The sequence below is a fragment of the Agelaius phoeniceus genome, chromosome Z, assembly GCF_051311805.1.
Source record: "Agelaius phoeniceus isolate bAgePho1 chromosome Z, bAgePho1.hap1, whole genome shotgun sequence".
Classification (NCBI taxonomy): domain Eukaryota; kingdom Metazoa; phylum Chordata; class Aves; order Passeriformes; family Icteridae; genus Agelaius; species Agelaius phoeniceus.
Genome location: NC_135303.1, coordinates 50,475,809 through 50,497,938, shown reverse-complemented (window position 1 = coordinate 50,497,938; position 22,130 = coordinate 50,475,809). Strand labels below are relative to the sequence as shown.

At 40.9% G+C, this 22,130-nt stretch overlaps 1 long non-coding RNA gene across 9 annotated transcripts in view; it reads left to right on the top strand.

Annotated features, from left to right (window-relative positions):
• The first annotated feature begins 1,462 nt into the window (after positions 1-1,462).
• Positions 1,463-22,130, top strand: part of LOC143692047 (uncharacterized) — a 45,039-nt gene continuing 24,371 nt past the window's right edge. Inside the window, exons 1-5 of one of the 9 annotated variants that reach the window (XR_013179922.1) lie at positions 1,471-1,793; positions 1,942-1,993; positions 6,205-6,363; positions 6,472-7,618; positions 8,117-13,285. This is a non-coding gene — a long non-coding RNA (uncharacterized LOC143692047). Of the gene's footprint in view, positions 1,794-1,941; positions 1,994-6,204; positions 6,364-6,471; positions 13,286-22,130 lie in introns of those variants that run through there. The other 8 variants (XR_013179921.1, XR_013179916.1, XR_013179920.1 and 5 more) reach the window with 8 other exon arrangements.

Below are 22,130 nucleotides of genomic sequence, written 5' to 3'. Positions count from 1 at the left end.
GAGTGATAAGAATCTGTATTTTACTAAACAGACCAAATCTCCTGGCCAAGACTGAAGGGTACATTTACATTTTGTTTAGAGGCAATTTTAACCGTCTGAACCTGAAGGGAAAGAATGATGTTTCTTAAATATTTCTGCAATGGCAATACTATTTTACTGAGTCAGAGGTATACCTAACTGATAGTAGGATCATGAGCAGGAAATCATGAGAAAATAAGATTAAATTGAACTTTTAAAGTTATTAAGCAAACAAATTATTATGTCTGCTGTCCTGGTCCTGATGAATCTAGGTCCAAGCTGTTTCCTTCATTTGTAGAGCTCTTGAGGGCAAAAGTGTTCTCCTTCATTATGCCAATGAGCATTTCTTTCTTGCATCTCCTCTTACATTCAAGAGCTGTGTTGTTTAATCATTTCCTCTTACACTCTCCAAAAAAAGTACTCCTTTCCACCTGTTTCCACATAGACCTGATGCTAGCAATCTGCTCTTCATGACAGGTCAGTCTGTGCTTTGGTCAAACCATTTTAACACTGGATGGAAGCTGGCCCTGGCCCTGGCAGGGGCATGGAACTATATGATCTTTAAGGTCCCTTCCAATCCATATAATTTTGTGATTCTATGATCCCAGCTTCTACAAAGAGTATTTGAGGATGAAAATGTGGTCACTTAACCTGTTCCATACTTCTTGACATGAGGAGTGGTCCCTTGGCAGAGACATACCTCCAGAGTGCACGAGGGCTGTGCTCTTCCATCATGTCGGTTCCTCAAGGTGGATAAACAGTGCAGATGCACTAATTCACAGCCCTATAGCTCTCCAAACAGCAGGGCCATGTGAGCATGGGACCATGATGAAACTGGCATGGCTAGATATCTGCCCAGGGTGCTTTTGTACTGTATTCCATTCATGGGGCTTCAAGGGATTTGAGAAAAACCACAAAAGAAAGGTGGCCCTCTAATCATGTCACTTTGGAAGTAGCTACAGAGCCTTCACTCTTAATTTAATGTTAACGCCTTTCTTTAAGATGTTTGAATGCAGCCACAGTGCTCAGGATGCTGGTCAGCCTGAATTGAGTCTAGTTCAAAGTATCTTCTCCCATGAATGTTACAGGACCAACAATGGCAATGGGGAAATCCAATTTAAGCTGATCCACATAAACTAATTATACTGACCTGTCAAGCTCTTATGTCATTCTCAATATAGTACTGCAAAATTCCATGAGAAGGTCTATTTAGAGAATGATAAATACCAGCATATAGTTTTAAAAGGGCCTGTACTTTATCTAGTTAAAAACAGTCAAAATTTCAGGAGAATTCAAAGCAAAAATGAGAAAATGTTCTGATGTTGACAGCTACTGTAGCAAAATAATGTAGCTTTTTTTACATCTTGAGTGGGAAAAATGTCAGATGAAAACATTACCTGCAAAATCAGCCTGTTTTGTTGAGATGAAAAGGATTCCTAACATATGCTGTAGCTCCATGCTGGAGGTTTTGCTAGAAGATGTTTTGCTCAGCTTTCACATGGAAGTGTGACATACCTTTACTTAATGGATTTCCCTAATACATGCAGAGAGATACTTGTTCAGATTTGTTTGGATCGTGTTTGTTTTCCTGGGTTCCTTCTAAAGGAGTTTTGGTTCTGAGTGGGAGACACTTTTGAGTCATAATGACGTGGGTGTGACTGATAATGCAACTGATTAAACATTGAAGAGTGGGCAAAACCTAAATAATTTCTGGCTGGTCTGTAATGCAGAACTCAAATTTGACATGGTGCTCATGACACTGCAAACATCTGGAGGTAAGTAAACGTGTGATTCAGACAAAACCTGAGACTGGAATAGAGAAGTTACTTGCTGCAGAGATGAATAGTGCTGAAAGTAGTTAGAGGCAACAGTCTTTGAAAGCCCAGATGACAGGAAGAATAATATTGGGTTTTTTCCATGCAGATATCAACGCAGAGATTGAAGATGGCTTGTAGGAAGACATACTTAGCTGCAGGTAAGTAGAGTTCAATCAAACCATATTCTGTTACACAAAGATTTGTTTCTATCCATGGGTAAGGCACACTGGGGTGGTCCTTCCTATGTGCAGTAGCAAAACTGCAGGTAGGTGATATAAAAAAAATCTTCTTCTCAGAAAAAAGACTATAATTAAATTTGTCAGGCAAAGTTTTCTGTCATATTTTTTTAGTAAATTGTTACAGTGAAGTAAAATTGATCAGTTTCCAGGATAAAAATATTCCATGAGCTATCTGTTCTCTTAAGAATATTTGGAAATTAACTTGTTAAGATCCCCATTCAGCTACTTGCCCAGATTAAATAATAATAATAATAATAATAATAATAATAATAATAATAATAATAATAATAATAATAATAAGTGGAAGAAGTGGAATTCAGAAAGCAGCTAAGCTGTCCAGTAGATTTTCCTGGCCTAGATTTCCAAATAGTCCGGTGTTGCTATACCTTCTTTGTTTGGTAACTTAAGAAAGAGGAGTAAAAAGGAAAAATAAAGTGTCTTTTATTTTCCTTTGAAGGAAAAATACATTCAAAGAATTGCTTCTTCATGATGCTCAAGAGCTCACCTAAAATATATGCACTTCTAAAGTTAAATCACCAAATTTCAGTCCTGAAATGCTTATGCACAACTTAGGTTTACATCTGTGGTTTGTTCTATGGGCTCCAATGTTAGAGAGATGTAGGTGCTTGTATGATGTTTAACAGGACTGCAAGGAGACAGAGCTGTTTACAGTTTGGCTACTGCGCTTCTGTCTCTGGCAGGACTGTGAAATATTACAGCAGTCTGAATTTAAATACTTTGATTCATTGCTCTACTGTGTAGAGAAAATGTCTGTAACTCAGAAACTGAAATTATTCTTGGATAGGAGCTGTCTTTGGATTTTAACAGAAGTGTCAGAAAAAAGCTGCTATAATGTATAGGAGTAGAATTCCAAGTGAACCTTGAAAGAACAACTTGATTGTCTAAAAATATTAAGCTGTTTGAAATGATCATGTATTTTTTCTTTTCCTCTTATGAGGAATAGAAAAACCAGTGGGTTTTGCAAATGCCTGCTTTCACATTTCAGATTGTGTGAGTGCTGCAGACATATAGCACTCTGCCTAACACTGCCCCCCAGACATAGGTACCATGTGCAGGTTTTTTTACTCTGGGATGCAATTTGAGATTGTGGAAACCCTAGGTCAGCTGTAGTCTGGGGGCAGAAATCAACAACTCTTCATGCACTAATTCATTTTGAGCTCATGAGGTTTTGGTTGCTTTCATGTGAGCAGCCTGTGTATTCCTCTCAAAAGTGTACACATCCTTCTAGCGCAGTTTCTTACTTGCTAGCCAAGAAATTTCCACCTTCCAAATGGTGGCTTATCATGCTACAGACTGGAGTGCGAATTTGTAATCGGGGACAAGGCGTGGGTTAAGATCTCCCTTCCATGCAAATCCAAAGTGAAGCAACTTGGTAAACAATCGTTAGTAGCAATTAGTTATTGTTTTTAATTATAATTGTAAGAATTATAAATCATTAGTCATAACAATAACAACAACAACATGTTGATACATTAATTCCACTAAGATAGGTACTGTGGCACCATCTGAATATAATTTTCTCCAGGAAAGAGAAGTATTTCACAACAGTGAATGGCAGAAGGAGGACATAGCTTGTGACCTGAATATCTGTACAGATCAAGGCATGAGAAATTCTTTGGAGCAGAACAGAGCTGGACAGGAATAGAAATGTGCAATACAAAACCAGCTATCAAACAATTCCATATCCTTCTCCCGAGTTTTTTCTAATTTGGTTTCAACTCAGGAAAAAAGTCTCTGAATGAAAGCTTTGTCAAAACTACATTTGGTTTGCATGGACGGGGAGAAGTGAATTGTGGGGACATCTTGTCTTCAGCAAGGCTTTTGACACTGTTTCCCCAGCATGCTGATGGTAGCTCAGGAAGTGTGGGCTAGCTGAGAGGACAGCAGGGTGAATTGGGAACTGGCTGAATGACTGAGCTCAGAGAGCTGTGACCAGTGGCACAGGGAGTAGCTGGAGGCCTGTAGCTGGTGGGGCTCCTCAGGGGTCAGTTCTGGGTTCAGTCTTGTTCAACTTATTCATCAGTGACCTGGAGGCAGGGACAGAGTGTACCCTCAGCGAGTTCCCTGGCAGCACAGAGCCAGGAGGAGTGACCAATACCCCAGAGGGCTGGGCTGCCATTCAGTGAGACCTGGAGATGCTAGAGAGCTGGGCAGAGAAGAAACATCTGAAATTCAACAGAGGCAAGTGCAGGGTCCTGCACCAGGGGAGGAACAACCAGCACAGGCTGGGGGTGAGGTGACCTGCTGGGAAGCAGCTCTGCAGAGAAGCACCTGGGAGTCCTGGTGGACAACAAGCTGTCCATGAGCCAGCAGTGTGTCCTGGGGGCCAAGAAGCCAATGGGATCCTGGGATGTGTTAGGAAGAGCATTGCAGGTTGAGGGAGATGATACTGATCCTCTACTCAGCCCTAGTGAAGCACATCTGGAATGCTGTAAGGAAAACTGGTAAAATATAATGTAATCTCTAGACTATAAAGATTTGCAGTGCAATCAAAAATCACACATGAAATCTACATAAGATACAAGAAAAATTAGATAAATTAGACATGTTCATGGGTATGACTAGCATGAAGGGAATTAAGACTCTGTTGTGATAGGTATCTTGTTATCTTTTAAGCAGTGGACCTCTGGAGTCTGGACTGGGAAGAAGAGCTGGCTTTGCTTTTTCATCCTCAGCAGTGACCCAGTGATAGTACAAACCTGTTGGTTTTCCCTTATAGAAGTTTACTGCCACATGGAAGGTGGCCCAAATGTAGTATGCAGTCATTTATGCTCATTGAAATTTGTTTCTAAATGTTAGATATTATTTTGTTTCCCTTTCCACAGCTCAGGGATACTGCAGGAAAAGGGACAGGGATAGCAGTCCTGCCAACAGCAGGGAGTGAGTTGAATATACAACTGCTGATGCATCTTCAGGTGTGCAGAAGAAGAACAAGGAAGGGGAAATATTTCAGACCTTTATAAAGGGTACCAGAAAATCTCAGGGCAGCTTTTGAGATGCTTACAGTTGGACTGGGTCAACAGCTCCACCTCACCTAGTTGTGTTCAAAATATCCCAAGAAAAACAAGTCAGGAAAAACAAAAACTCTGCCTCAATCTATTTGTCTAGTCTTCCTTTCTGAATAGAAACAGGACACAATTCCTCTGACCAATTTAGCTGTTCTGCAACATGACATTCCAGGCTAGCAGGAGACTGTATTTCCTCTGGTGCTTTCACATCTTGTGGTAGTTCTCTTGGAATTGGGCTGAAATGAAATACATCCTCCCACATATCCACTCTGCTTTCCAGAATAAGAAGGAAATCTCTACAATTTGTCCAAGGATAAGAACTTGCATAGCAGATGTCTAAACTGTCATTGGTCTGTCCAAACTCCGTGTTGTAGAATTACTGACTGAATTTGCCAGCTATTTCAGTGTATCACCTTTTCATTTTTCCTACTGTCCTCAATTTCTCTTTTTTTTAGTGACACAGATGATTGCCATTTTAGTTGCCTGAATGGAACTATGGGTAAGAATGTTTAGCACTAACAGTTTAGAATAATACACTCATGCTTACCAAGCAGACTTAGCACAAGCAGGGTGCAGGTGAACAGTGAGCTGGACATGAGCCTCCTGTGTGCCCTTGCAACAAGGAGAACTAAGTGTGCTGAGGCTGCCCTTGAAAGAGAATAGCTAGCAGATTAAGGCATGCAACTTTTCCACAATCTTCTCATTCTAAGGAAGAAAACATTCATCTCCATCTTATGCTTGAGGTGTTTATCAATGTATCACAGGAAAATGTTATTCCCCTGTTAGACAGAGCTAATTGAAAAATTAGCATTTAATTGAAAGAATTAGCAGTTTCTTTCAATTAGAAAGAAACCTGCAGCCCTGAAATTGTATTTTGGCTGAGCCATGTGCTTCTCACTTTATGATTGAAATAAACATTCAGTCATAAACTGACATGCTACTTCAAAGTTCAAAAGGTGAAGAACATATATAAGTTGGCTGACCCAGTTCAACAGCATCTCAGCTGAGAAGATACGACTCTGCAGTTGTTAATGTCAATAGGTAACCAAAAGTGATTTAGTGTTAGGTTTGTAATCATATTCATTTTTCTTGTTTATTTAGACAGTTCAGCTGATTGAAGGCCTCTGCAAGCACAATAAGAACTGGTACAGATATAGCAAGCTCAAACTTACTGAGTTAAATGACTTCAACTTTTCATATGGACGCTGAGCCTAAGATCTTTATTTTTGGACTACATATGTCTTTTAAGGAAACATTAAGGTACCATTCTCTTCCTTTCTTCTAGAAAATTTAAGGTGACAATAAATTAAAAAAGCACCTACTGTCCTAATGCTGACTTGAGCTGACTATGCTTGTTTGTTCTCTTAGGAAGAAATGTTTCACCCTGAGGAAATTGTGAGTAGTATTTTTACTTTTTTAGAATTTTTATGTTAGAGGATAAACTCAGTGAAACAGATGAAGATCAGATGGAATTGCTGGTATTAATATTATTTTTAGCCCAAAATTTAATGTCTGACTGTGACTAGAGATGTTGGTTCAGCTAAAGGTGCGGGAAAACTCAAAGTTTCTCAATGACCAAATATAAAAAGAAATTTTTGTATCCTACTTAGAATGTCAGTTTATATGCCAAGGCAGAAGTGCTTTTATTATTTTCATAAATAGTTTTTGTCATCTCTCATTATTTATATGTGGGTTTTTTCTTATTTTTTTAATTTAGATGTAGAAATATTTCAGATTTTTAATGATATTTAATCTGTCTTTCTGGTCAGCCTGAGGAAGATGTTTCAGCAGCTAATTCCACAGGTTAATGAAGTGCAGTATGGGGAGACAGCTCTTTCCCATCACTTTTAGACCAGTTGCCTTTTATCTTCAAAACATTCCAGTTCCTTTCTGTTGAAAGAGGGTGAAGGAGAGGATATCATAACTTGTCTTCTTGCAGCCTGAAATCTACTGCTTACTGCTACCCTGTCCCTTCTCTTGTCACGTTTTGCTTGCAATTAGCCCTTTGACTCAGAGTACTTCTTTCTGTACTGACAGCATATGATACAGTGCATGAGAGGTTGGTTCACTGCTAAAATACGACTGCATTTCATGGCAGGTTTTCACTGTTGTATTATATTAAGGAACTAAAACCACTGAAATCTGTAATATTCATTTTGGTGTTCAATCCAGTGGTTTTCATCCCTTTCATTCTGTGCAAGAGCTTTCCCTTGTGTGGTTTGCTGGCTTGTTTTCGTCTTTCTGGTTGCTTCTAAGCCCAGATGCTCTCTTACACATATATTTCAAACTGACAGTGGCACAGATTCCAGAAGCATCCCTGCTTCTACCAAGTTTTCCGCTGCTATCCTGTACCTGGGAAAGTATTGTGCACCCAGAAGAAGAGTCAGGAGCGCTTCCCAAAATTTCACAGACAAATCCTTCTGAAGACAGCTGTGTTCCTAAGTGCTAAAGTCTACAGTGATGCAACTGTAGATGGCAATGGTGCAAGAAGCACTAGGACATGCTTAGTGAAGGGGTAAGCATGCCCTCTGCACACTTGATATCATTTAGCTTATTTTAACCCCCTTTTGTGCCACCAGAAGAGCACACAGTTCCTCTTCAACAGTTCAGGTAACATATAATTTGTTGAACTGCAACAGTACAGCTTTGTCCAAATTCCAGGCCCTCTACTTATCAACTATGTCTCTGTTTCCATTAACAAGCTTCAGAGATCCTTGCTGGACTTGTTATACCTGGATTTAAGGCATGTCATTCCTGCACAGCCAGGTGGGACCTCTCCTGGATCCTGAGGAAGGCATCCTACCAGCAGGCCAGCTACCAAACCCTGATGGCACTGCTGGGGAACGTGGTCCAGTCCTTCCTGCCAGCCTCCAGAAAAGTTGGCAGAACAAGAACAGAGTCACTGAAGCTGCCAGAGGAGCAGTCCTGGCTGTTCACTGTGTTTTTGCTTAACCTCCCCTTTTCAGGCATCTGTGTTCAAATGGTAATCATGCACCATCAGCTTCTTTTCCAGATGGGAAGCAATGGTGAATTTGGGTCCCCACAGAATGGAGCTCAAACAGACACTGTGCTCCTTCTGAGAGAGGTCAGTACTTTCTCATTTTAAGAAATGGTTGTCCAGTCTCCTGGAGAGAATAAGGAAAGTCCCTGTATTACCATATTTGCCTCATCCAAAGGCCTGATGGTAATGTATGTCCTATGGTTTGGTGAGATGCTTAGGAGGTGGGCTGATGGTGCTAAGCTCCTGCCAGAAAATTGCTGTAGTTAGATCTTTCTCCTATATAGTTCTTGAAGGTGGCAGTTTGTTTTCCCTATAGTGTAAAAATGATGTCTGACCAGTCCCATGCTTCACATAGCTTTTGTTTGCTTTAGAGGTATTGAATGGAACCCGAAGTTTGTCAGAGGAACTGTAATTGATTTAACATGCCCTGGAGAACATGATTTACCAAAATGCAGCCATCTCGCTGTGACTCAACACTTATACCAACATATTATGATCGAGGCTGGTGTTCTAGATTCAGAGGTTCACAGATATTTAAATACATAGCTCTCAATCAGATTAATGAGATCCTGTGTAAAACAGTGTAATCTTTATGTGTTTTATTATCAAATATTGACAGATCTTTATGGCAAAACCATATGGTGTGGTTATTTGATTTAGATCCAATTCCACTAAGGTACCTTGCCTGAAAAAGCAAGTGATTTCAAGAGAACTGGGAATTCATCTTGTTGCTGAGCTCCTGCCAGCTGCTGAGTTACTTAAGAATAAACTGTGCCACAAACCCTTTTATTCTAAACATAAATATCCTTAGGCCCTGTTGTTTATATTTTTGAATTCTTTCTTTTGGAAAGACAAATGCTCACATACACATACCGAGCCCCAAGGAGACAAACATAAGAACAGCACAGAGAAAAATAGTACCAATATCCAGTTAAGCATCTTTAAATGGCAGCTATCACATTTGCAAGTCACTTTTTAATGATACTGGACTAAAAGTTTGGGCACACCTTTTATATTAATTACAGAAATGCTGCTTGGATAAAAGCCTCTCTTACTGTCAGTAAATAGACCAGTTTCCTTAGATGTGTTAAAGTCAGTATCAAAAACTGTAAACAGAATTAGGTGCTGCCTTGAATGGAAAGAAATAATTTTCTTTTGGTCTTCATTGCATAATGAGGAAGTTTGTGTAAAACACCAGCAGGAGAAGCTGAGGTTCCTGAGACTAAGAATCAGAACTGTAAATTACTTTCTTCATAATGAAAAGTGATCTGCTGTCTTGGATAAGGCAAAAAGGAAGGTACATGCCCAGTGGAAGCAAGGTCAGGTGACATGGGAAGAATACAGAGATGCTGCTCATCATTGTAGAGCGAAAATTTGTGTGGCCAAAACTCATCTGGTGTTGAAGGTAGCCAGAACTGTGGAGGGACAATAAAAAGAGTTTTTTCAAATATATTAATAGCAAAAGGCAGTGTGAAAATAACATTGTCCCCTTGCAGAACGAGGGTGGTCATCTCACAAACAGGGACATGAACAAAGCAGAGATGTTTAATGTGGTTTTTGTGTCTGTCTTCAATATTCAGGAGGGTCTCAGCTGGGAGACCATTACTGTGAGAATGATCAACTCAGCTGACCCTGACATTGTGCAGGATCTGCTGCTTCAGGTGGATCCCTACCAATCTACAGGGCCTGAGGGGATCCATCCCAAAATCCTCAAAGATCTGGTTGATGTCACCACAAAACCTCTCCCGTTGATTTTTGAAAGATCTTGGCAGTCTGTGGAAAATCTTAGCTGACTGTAAGCTGATGAATGTTGTCACAATTTTCAAGAAGGGCAGGAAAGAGGACCCCAGAAAATACAGGCCTGCCAGTAGTTCAGTACCATCACTTCAGGGCCTGGTAAAATTACGGAGATTATTCTCGTAGATATTGAAGAACACCTGAAAGACAACACAGTCATTGGTCACAACCAGCACGGCTTCATGAGTGGAAAGTCCTTCTTATCAAACTTGATTTCCCTCTAGGAAGGGTGATCCACTCAGCTGATCAAGGGAAACCAGGAATTTGATGTGATCTTTTTGAATTTTAGTGGAGCTTTTGGTATTCTCTGGCACAGGACCCTTCTGAGAAAATGTCCAGCCCACAGCTGGATAAACACCTCATGTGGTGGGTGAGCAGCTGGCTCATGGGTCAGGCACAAAGGGCTGCAGTGAATGGGGTGACATCAGACTGGTGTCATCTGTCACTAGTGGGGTTCCACAGGGCTTCATCCTTAGCCCTGTGCTCTTCAACATCTTCATAAATGACCTGGACACAGGACTGGAGGGGATACTAAGCAAGTTTGCAGATGATACAGAACTGGGAGAAGCTGCTGACTCCCTTGAAGGCAAGGAGGCCCTGCAGAGAGACCTTGACAAATTATAGGGCTGGGCAATTGTCCTGGTTCAGAGCAAATTTGGGAGACAATCCCCAAAGGGGTTCCTGTAGGAAAAGAGATTCTGTCAGCCCCTCCCTGCAACTGGTCTGGGAGAAACTACCTCCTTGGAGAAAAGTGGAAAATAACTGTTTATTAAACAATAAAACCTAAACAATATTAAAGAATAAAACCCCTTGCTGCTCCAAAAGAGATGACAAACTGAGAAAACCTCCCTCCCCGGGTTGCAGCTGCACTCACTCAGTCTCTGATCAGTCCCTCAGGCGCTGGAAATGTTGCAGGCCAGGCCCAGCCCAGTGGGCCACAGGTGCAGCTGCCAGTGCTCCCCTGGGTGTTCAGTCCAGAGCAGGTTTCAAGAGGTCCAAAGAAAAGGGAAAAAACTACAGTCCAGGGAACTTCTCTGCCTCAGCTAGCTAAACTAACTAAAAGCAAAAGAGAGCTCTGTCCCACTGTCTGTTCAAACAGTCAGGAGCGGGAATGTGGAAGAGTGAGTGCAGTCTGAAAACAAACTGCTGCTTCTTTTGTCCCCCCCTTCACTCTCTGGAACACGTCTTAAAGGTGCAAAACTTATTATTCAGCATTAACAGAATGAGACGACTGGGGATAAAAGCATCATATAGTCAACCCAGGACAGCAATCACCACCTGTATGAAGTTCAACAAGGGAAAGTGCTGGATTCTGCATCTCAGATGGGACAACCCTGGGTGTATGGACTGCCTGCAAATGAGAAAATGGAGAGCAGTGCCATGGAAAGGGACCTGGGGTCCTGGTCAAGGGCAAGTTTGAACATGAGTGGGCAGTGCCCTGGCAGCCAGGAGGGCCAGCTGTGTCCTGGGGTGCATCAGGCACAGCATCAGCAGCCAAGCAAGGGAGGGAATTGTTCCACTCTGATCTGCACTGGGGCAGCCTCACCTCGAGTGCTGGGGGCAGTTTTATGACAAAGACATTAAGCTATTAGAGAGCATCCAAAGGAGGGCAACCAAGATGGAGTAGGGACTTAAGGAAAAGCAGTATGAGGAGTGGTTGAGGTCACTTGGCTATTCAGGCTGGAGAAGAGGAGACTGAGAGGAGATCTCATTGCAGTTACAACTTCCTCGTGAAGGGAAGAGGAGGAGCAGGCACTGATTTCTTCTCTGTGGTGACCAGTGACAGGACCTGAGGCAACGGCTTGAAGTTGTGTCAGGGCAAGTGTAGGCTGGATATTAGAACAAGGTTTAAAGGTTTTTCTCCCAGGGAGAGGTTGGGCACTGTAACAGGGTCCCCAGGGAAGTTGGTCTGGGGGATACCTGACAGACTTGAAGTTCTGTTCGTCTGACAGAGTTCAAGAAGCATTTGAACAATACTCCTGGGCACACAATGTGATTCTTGGGGATGGTGCTTTGCAGGGCAGGATTTGATGATCCTTGATGGCCCCTTCCAAGTCAACATATTCTATGATTCTGTGATTTAATTGCTGAACAGTTGCAATATTTTAAAAGAGGAGAATCCTTTACAAAAATAATTTTGTGTTTGTTTAGACTCATTCTATTTCCATCCTCCTGTTGTCTCCTCTCTCCTTACCACTGGAAATTGTAGCTCCAGCATGGAAACCTCAACAGATGGCAGAACTTCCCTTCTGAACTATGACATCTTCAACAAGGATTCACACACTTATCACTTGCTTCTCCTCCCATTTCCTGCTCCAGCAGAATGGAGATGAGAATTGGAAGTAAAAAGGTGAAGATCACAGGTTGAGTAACAGCAATTTACTGAAAACAGCAATGAGATAAGAAAGCAAAAAGTAACAGAAATAAAATAAATAAAAAGGTTCTTTTAAAATAAATTTTAAACGTATACAAAAGAGAGAGTGATTCACAGGCAAAAATGCTCACTGGGCATCCCAAGACAATGAAACTGTGGCAGATGTCTTCCCTCAACCTGACAAGTTTGTTTGACCAAAACCCACAGAGAAGTCCAAAAAGTCCCTTCCCTCTGCCACTGCAATGACCTGAGGTGGTATAGAGTAACCTCTGTCTCCTGGCCAAAAGCAGGACAATGGGGCAACAGGCTTTACCTACCGCTGGAAAGCATGGCTTTGTACTTCAGCCGAGCTCACCTAACAACGTGCTCCTGCTGGAAGAGGTGCTAATAATCAAGCTGCACCTCAGCTCCTTTATCTGTCAAACCAAGTGATCATCTGCCAGCTGAGCTAGGGAATGAAGCAAAAATATTAATTTCTTTTAAATCACAGACTTGATTTCCCACACATTGGCTAATGGAAGTGACTCCTATATCACACTGAGGTACAGACCTAACTGTGGTGTCCATTCAAAGCTGATGACATCAAGAGAGATTGACCAGCTGTAACAATCTGTACACCAGGAATAATCTGTACCATAAAAGCAGCAGGACTCCTTTCACTACCTGTCTTGTCAGGGAAATGTAAAGCACAGAAGTAAAATCACTGTTCTTAATGTTATATTGAAGTATTGCTGAAGATAATATCTTCCCTGCTGTGATTTGTCACCTCTTGCCTATCATGATGTATGATGTAGTCCTTAAAATGCAGAGCAAAGCCTCAGAAACAGGGGTGGTCAGAATCTTGATGACTCAGTTCAAACATTTCTCAACTTCTTTGACTGTTAGGAAAATGAGCAGAGTACAGCAGGACAACACTTTCCTCTCAACAAACTGTGTAATAATTTGAAATGTGACTCATTTGGAAGAAAGAATTTATGCATTAAAGTGTTATTTGAAATTTTATGGTTAAACTTGCATTTCCCTCGGAAGTTTTATTTCTGTCTTTTGATATTTTTTCATTGCGTCCATCCCCTAGTAGTCCCTCATGTTAGAACACCTCACTTGCTTCTGGCTGATTACTTGATGATCTTTTAAGAAATGCCTGTAAGTCAAGAAAATAGAATTATTCCTTGCCTGCCAAGCCTTTCTGTGGTCTGTGTATTTCAACAAGGTGATATTAACAACATATCATAGTGACATAAACCTTCATCCAATTCATTAAACCAACTTATGACATATAAGGGGATAAGAAGGAAAAAATGTCACCAGGATCAAACTTGATATTTAAACTTTTTAATAAGGCAAACCAGAATGACATTCTTAAGGCAGTTCCGTGTTGCCATCTTAACATCCACACCAGATCAATTAAATTGCAAGTTGCTATTGATAGCCATGGTATGTTCAGAGAGGTTGACAGTAATGCTGTTTTGAAGATGTCCCAGTCTTAGCAGATGGTATTTGTGTAAAGTGGGGCACTGGATTTACTTTTAATTTCCTTGCAGCATTTCCTATGGTGTGCTGGTTTTAACAACTAGCAGTGAAGTAAATTTCAAACAAGCCCCAGCCTTTTGCCCCACCCATTCTAATAATGGAGGAACAATAAGGAGAAAATATAAATTGGAATAACAATTTACTAAATTTGTGATAGCTGGTGCAGTATTAATGGCAAAGAGTATATAAATGAGAGAGGCACCCACAAAAAGTTATTCACCACTGGGAACAGAAAAAGAGGCTTCCCAAAAGCAGCGCTGCTCACGTGGTTCAGACAAAGGCAATACATTGAAAGAGCTCTCATGGCTTAAAATCCTTCCTGGACACCAAGTATGAAAAAACTCCTAAACAAACTACAATGAACTGGGACAAAACAATCCCCTTGGTAGCTAGATCACCCGTGTTGGGCTGCCTGCTGTTTCTCTGGACCAGTGTGCTTGGCTGTGCTCAGCAGTGCTCACCCAGCTTGACTCAGTGCTGGGGGCACACACTCTGCTGGGCTTGAAGGGGTGGAGGGAGGGCTGGGGGCAGAGAGGAGGCTGGGGCCACCAGCTGATCCCAACACTTTCTCTCTGGAGAGAGCCAGGTAAGAAGGTGAATTTCTGGCACTTGGTTCTTTCTGATGAAATTTTGTCCCCACCAATGATTAAGGTGGTATGAAATTAAAGAGCCTCTAAAGCCCCAACCCCTTTTCTCTGTAACTGGGACATACGGTTGCAGTTTTTGTATCAATATCAGCTCCAGCTTCCATTACTGGCAGCCTCTGTACTGTAGAGATACCATGGTATATTCTTCAAGGAATGCAAGGTTCTTGTACTATTCCCACTTGCTTCAAAGGCAGCTCAGCAGAGCCTGCCAGACCTCTTAAAATAGCCAACATGCAAGAATGGAACTCCTGATTACCAGTAAAAGCAAAATAAACAAAAGGATGCACTCTGGCTGACTCTAATGTCACATTTTTAAGAAAACATATCATGCTGTTGAAAAAGTCCCAGGATATTTTAAACTGGTTTTATTCAGAAGGAAAACATGACGAATAACATGCAAGGATATTCATGTAGACCATGATTCATGAATTGCCCAAATGAAAGCTGTGATAATATTCATCAAGGATGGTGAAAAGATAAGGGTATCTTTTTTACTTTATTATTATTTTATTTTTATTCCAAACTGTTTTACTTTACTTTTATTCCGGCTTCATTTGTACAAAACTAGCTTCATTAAGAAACCTTTCTGACAAAGCTTTTCTTAAACAAACCGTTCTTTTGTCAACTTCTATCAAGATAAATATTTTCTCCTTGTTCTTAAGGTAAACTTTCCTTTCCCAAACTTTCCCGAGACTCTTGCAATGTGACAAGCCTGCATAATCCACTATTATGAGAAGATCTCCAATATAATTTGCATGATGTTGAGCAGCATAAAATGACATTCCAGGCAGAAGTATTTGAAACATTCTGAAAAGTAGATTTTGTTTTTCAGCCAGAGGAGGCTTGCAATGAGCCAAAACCAGAAGAGAGCATTAACATTTAGGTGAATAGTGACAGTGATGGTAATGGAAAAGGGTAAGGTATGAAAGGAATGAACAATTATGATAATTTTGTTTGTTTCTCAAAAGATGAGATATTGTGGATGACAGAATACAAACATGCTTCTGCAAGTAGTTATTCCTCTATTTTCAAGTAACCTATTACTTGTCATGCATGCATGTTTATAAAAAAAAGTCTGAGTCTATTTTCTTATGTGTTTGCAATAGCACATGAATTAAAATAACACACAGATTAGAAAAATAAAACTTTCCTCTGCAGATGTAATAGGTAATGATACTCACTTGCTGCTGTAGCTGACAGTAGACATCACTGAAAACAGACCATAATGTAAAACAACATCTCTTGACAGACTTGTGTACATAATGTCTTTAGGTATTCAGAAAAAAAACCAAAAAAAAACCAAACAGTTCACTCTTCTACATCACAGACCTTAAGAAGGCAAACACTTTGATAGAAATCTATCCATGTTTTAAGGACTTAAGGACTATTATTTAGATGGTTGGAGCTCCTACTTGACCTCAAGCTTTCTCTGACAACTTGACCAGGACACTTACTGTCACATCAGTTTCCTTTGTAAAAGGAGATAATCCCTGTTTCACAATTTTATATTGCAGGCTTAGGGATGAGCAGATGGAGAGCAGCCCTGTGAGAAGGACTTGGGGGTGCTGGTGGCTGAGAGGCTGGACATGACCCAGCCATGGGCACTCCCAGCCCAGAGAGCCAAACGTGTCCTGGGCTGCATCCAAAGCAGCGTGGGCAGCAGGGGAGGGAGGGGATTCTGCCCCTCTGCTCTGCTCTGGTGGGAGCCCACCTGGAACCCTGCATCCAGCTCTGGGGTCCCAGCACAGGGAGGACATGGAACTGCTGGAAAGAGCCCAGAGGAGGCCATGAAGACAGCCAGAAGGCTGGAACATATTCTCTCCTACAAAGACAGGCTGAGAGGGTTGGGGTTGTTCAGCCTGTGAACAGAAGGGTCCAGGGACACTTTAAAGCAGCCTTCCAGTATGTGAAGTGGGCCAACAGGAAAATAGGAGAAGGACTTTTTACAAGGATGAGTGGCTTTAAACAGAAAGAGTGTAGGTTAAGACTAGATATTAGGACAAAAATCCTTTACTGTGGGGGAGGTGAGGTACTGTAACAGATTGCTTCAGGAATCTGTGGATGCCCCATCTCTGGCAGTGTTCAAGGCTAGGAATATTGAGAAACCTGGTGTAGTAGAAGATGCTCCTGCTTGTGACAGTGGAGTTGAAACTAGGTGATCTTTAAGATCTCTTCCAACTCAAATAATTTTATGGTTCTATGATTCTATGATATTTGGTTGGCAGATATTTGGTTGCTTCTTGCTGACACAAGAAGCAAACTCCATGTTGTCATATGAAGAGTCCCATATGAATGTAACTTCTAGGGAGGTTCACCATGTCATAGAACACCTTATCCTAGGATACAGCTGAATAATTTAACTTTTCAATGAAAGTCAAGCAGAGACTGTTGTCAAAATGAACAGTGGCAGTAATCTTTGTCAAGCATTGTTAAAAACCAACATTGGGTAGCTAGCACTCTGCTCTGCCACAGAGATTGAGCATTGCCTTTGCCAATCATTTAGCCATCCCAAAATGAACTGACACCACTAGTAGGTAAGCATCTAGATATGAAGCCCAGGCTTCATATCTAAACTTGTCTTTCAAACCTAAGCTCCAAATCTAAGCTTGACTCTTGCCCATCATCATGCTGGAGGGATTCACATGCTGGAGGGATTCACATGCTGTCTTTCACACAGACAGTACTGAGGCAGTGACCACTCTACATTGGTCATTTGAAAAGTGGCAGCAAGTTTCAAGGTATTTTGAAGAGTGTGTTGCAGGACTGGATTTGATTGTGAAAGTTACGAATGGAACAGACAAACCCTTGGTGCTGTGAGAGCACTGTGAAAATAGTATTAGCATCACCTCAGGCAGTGCAGGGCAGATTACTTTCCTTATCCATCATTTTTCATTCTGGGACAAAGTTGGCATCAAGACAGCAGCAGAAAGATAATATTTTTTACACAGTTCAATCACCATTGTGTCTTCTTCTTACAGTACGAATACACAATGCTGATCTATCCTACACCATTGCCATCCCAGCAGAAACCTCTTTGACCCTATCAGCCTAGGCTGCAAGATCAAAACCTACTGCTGCTGCCCGAGAAAATCCCAGCCCCAGTGCATTGAAGAACAGTTACTAGACCTACAGGGGTGGCAGCTGTCTCACCAAGAACTTTCACAAGTCTGGCAACAGCAGCAGCCAGCTGCCAGAAGTAAACAGCAGGCATTTTTCATTCATGCAGACCCATTGAAATGGGCCTTTTCTTTTTGCTTGTAGAAGTCTCCGGACATGTTATTTGCTACAGATATTTTGCCAGATCTATTCCTGCAATTTGGCTCACTGAAAAAGAACAGTGTTTATTTCTATTAGGAATGGTAGTGGCCAAATTCTTACCACAGCTGGATATGGTAGGGTGGTCTTGTTTGTTTCTGCTTCTCTACCCTTTATGGTTCCAATTCAGTCTGGAGAAAGTGTAAGGAATATTGGGAAGTAATGGAATACTTTTTCAGAGGTGATCATCACGCAAGCCAGGACAAAATATATCCTCTGAGATCTTCAACTGGTGTAGCTTGTGCTCATTTGACTTATAAATTTGGCTCTGCAAGAGAAAACTGGATAGATTTCAGGCTGTCTTATTTAATAGAAGCCCACTGACAACTTTGAGGGCTGTGCTGGTTTTGTTCTTTTCCAGTGTAAGGCCAGACCTATATTCTACAGATAAAGGTTGACCTGCAAAACTCCTTTCCCTGTGAAGTCTGAGATTTTTGTCTACAGAGGGTGATACTTCAGACAAAATGTCATAGCATAATTTTATCTATCTTTGTGGTATCAGTCTTGAAATAAACTCTGTTACCATATAGGTTTATTTCAGGAAATAAAATAATGCAAATGTTAAAAAAGACCTAGTGTGCTTGAAAGCTTATGTATTTTTCCAACTTTATCAGTTGCTCTAGTAACAGACATTATCATTCTTTTTACCCACAAACCATGCCTTGTTTTTTTCCTTACTTTCTTTGCTGTTGAAAATGTACAAAGAGCAGGAGATGGTTTATCTCCTGGGAGATTAAGTAGCTAAAGTACTTCCTTCATATAGATATATTTTTTTAGCTGGGCCAAATGCATTCCACTGATGAAGTATGCCATTTAACATTTCTTTCTTCTGCTGTCTCTTAGTTGATTCTATTTCTGCTCAGCACATCTTAGTCTTGTTCAGATATGTGCACTGACTGCTTTTATACTAATGTAGCTATTATTGCCACAATATTCAGGGCATTTGAGTTCCAAGGAGAGTACAGATTTATTGTATAGCTTTGATAGGTACTGTAATACAGTTATGTTTGTTCCAAATTTTTGGCTAGTCTTGACTGGGTTAAATTATCATATTCTCTGTCAGAACCAAGAGTCACCTAAAGAGACTTAATTTGTGGCAGAAACAGACAGAAAAAGTAAAAAAAATCCATCTGTATAAAAAATCTATTCGTAAAACCAAGCCATAAATTCTCTTCAAGGGCCTCAATGCTCTTTTCAGCTGCACCTACACAAATGGTGTAGGCAAGTACATCTTTGCTATGTGTGCCCTTGCTGATGGCAAGACACAAACCAGCTCTCTTCCAGGAACTGAATAGTCTCATTCAGCATATGTACAGCTCTGAGCTAATGCATTTAAATGGTTCTGGCCTGCAGCCAGCAGTAGGCACACAAGTGAAGCAGACATGACCGTCTGTACCTGTCTGTGCCTCCAAAAGTAGAGTCCTTATCATTGTTTCCAGCATTCATGGTATTGAACACTTGCTAAAACCATCAAAATATTCTCTTTGCTCTTGATGTACCCAGCTGCATGTCAATTAATCCAACAAAGGAAAGCAGAACAACGCCTGCAGCAAGCAGTTATTTATTTCCCATGTCTTACTCTCCATTTTTTTCCACCTATACTCAGCTGCATCAGCTTAATTCACTGATTATTATTTTTTGTTTTATCTAGATTTACCCTCAGCTGTTTCCTCTATCATATGCAGGATGCTAAAGGCTACATTTATTTCAATTTTGCTCACACTCAGACAACTATCCTTTCAGTGGACATTGCTGCAGGTAAAATTGAGCTTGAATTGTAATTGTATACAATACCATGGCTCAGACATTTATGTTACCTTCTTGTTCAGTAATGTCCACTGGGCTTCTCTGCCTAGCAAATTTGTTTTAAAATTTACTTCAAATTTCTGCCAGAATGCATTTTTCATTTAGTTTTTCTCCCAAATAATTTTTTTGTTCAGTGGTGTGACACTTGCCTTACATGGCACATGTCCTATTTTGTGTGTGAGGAAGTCCCTGCAAAACTTGGCATAGGGAGCTCTGAAGAAATGCAGTGAGTCATATTAGAAAGAACATCTGGTTCTAGGAGATCATAAGACAAGGCAGGCTTGACTTTTTGAGTCAGTGATCCTGTTATGGGTATGCACAGTCTTCTTTGATTCACAAGCAAGAGCTTCAAGACCTTTGCAATGCACCCTTTGTGTAGAGGTTGCTGTAAGCCTAACATATGTTATTTTAGGTCACAAACCTTCTCACTGTAAGACTTCTCTACCCTACATAAGCAGGATGCAGGGGACAAATGCAAATAAGAATTGAAGTCTTGTGGTCTGGTCATGGAAGAAGCAAGTGTGACAACTGAAAAATTTCTTATCTTTCTAAGTGGATACTTCAGTCTTGGAAACTGATCAGAAAGGATTCATAATCATTAACTTTAAAAACCATACTCAGATGGTAATTTTTTCCTTCAAGCCTAATATCCCTAGTTGAGGACCATTTCAAGAACCAAGTGTTCACTGACCACAGGAGATGTCAGACACTGATGGTGTATCTGATATGGCCACAGGATAAAAACTGACTGGTCTGTTCCAAGCAATGCTATGCATCCAGCAGGATGAAGCAGAGAGATTCTTGAGGAAGCTTGCACCACTTCCAGAGCAGAAGTAATTCAATTTCTGCCTAACAGCCTTGTACCTTTCATTTTTATAGCCCAATTCCTCTGAATCTCCAAAAAAAAGTGACTGTGTGTCCCAGCTTGTACTCTGATGTGATGGAGGTTTAAGAGTTATTTAGGTAGGATGTAAAGGTCTTCTAAGAACCACAAAGTGCCCTGCTTCTGTACCATACATGTATTTTCTCTGAATGATACATTGGCTAAGGAGACCTAGACCAAGACCAGGAACTTGGTATTATGTAAAGCAGAGGGGGATAAAGAGAGCAGGGATGGGGAGGGGACACCAAGAAATAACACAGGCCCCCAATTTGCCACCCCAGTCAAACATTTCTTGCCTGCAAGCAAGGTTAGAGAAGTACTCAGCCTGTCTGAAAGTGGCAGAACAAGGCTTTCCTGCATCTGTCCCTGTATAGTGTGGAAAAAGGTAGTGATAGATCTATGAATGCAACCCGTACTGGCAACTCTGTTCTTGGGAGCTCCTGGTTCTTTCATATGTCCAAAGCTGTTCCATAGGTCTAGCAAGCAGTGGTCATAGTAGGCTTCCTGATTACTCAAAAAGTTTGCACTTCTGCACCTTTTCATGAATGCCATTTGAATGCCATTCAAGCATTTCTAAACCAAGTGCATGGGATCAATTAAAAAATACGTAACAATTGTGTAGTATGAACTTCTCTCCTAAGTATTTCTCATCTGACACTTTTCAGAGCATTTGGTCAGTCTTACAGCAGTCTGTCAGGTTATCATACCTGCTCATCATAGGGGAGTTCTTTCATACTCAGTTTGACCTGATTTTGATGTACAAATCAAAACTCAAAGAGACTGGCTCAAGTGCTTGCAAGTAAGTGATAACAAGCAAGAAAGATTAAAAAAAAAAAAAAAGATAAAACAAGCAAGATAAAAAAAACCCTCCAGGTTTTAGGCTACAGCTGATCTCTTAATTACCTTTGGTCATATTCTGGAAAGGAGGAATATACTTCCAATTTATAATTGTCTTTCTCCACCCACTTCCAGAGACAGAAAAAGCCACGTTGGGATATTGCAGAGGGATTATGGAAGGTTTATCATGCTACCATTTTTCAGGAGCTCAGTCCTGTAATGTCATCAACATACACTGCTTTTGCAATTTCAGATTTATTAAAAGCACTTGCCTGGTTGGAGCTCTTCCATGATCAGGAATGTCCAACAAATTTGAGGAAAGAAATGAAGAGTCTGGGGTGTCCTTTGGATCTTTTATTGCACTGAAGTCTTCTCTCAGAGAGGAGCAAAATAGTAGCAAGGTTCAGTAAAGCAATTCCTTATAAAGAGAGCAGAAAGGATCAAATTTGACAGGAGAACAGCAAACAATAAAGGTTTTCAGAAGGAATATTGTGGCAGTCAAGGTACGCAGAGCTTAAAAAGTATTAAAGAAGAGTTGTAAAAATGAATGAATTATGCAGTTAGTGCTCCTTCAAGTGTGGTATGAAACCGACAGCCTATTACAGCAGCTCTAAAGACACAGACAGTACCACTTTGTACAAGTCAATGCACTAATTTGCTGCTTACTGTCTTCTACCAGATACTCTGTGTTCCACTTCAGCAATGCTCCTTGACTGTATTAATCATATCCATACTCTCCCTCTTGCCTTTTAGGCTCTGTGTCCTTGTCTGATGAAGATCCACACTGCCCCCCTCAAAGACTCATTGCCCAAGGAAACATGCAGTACCCGAGAGAAG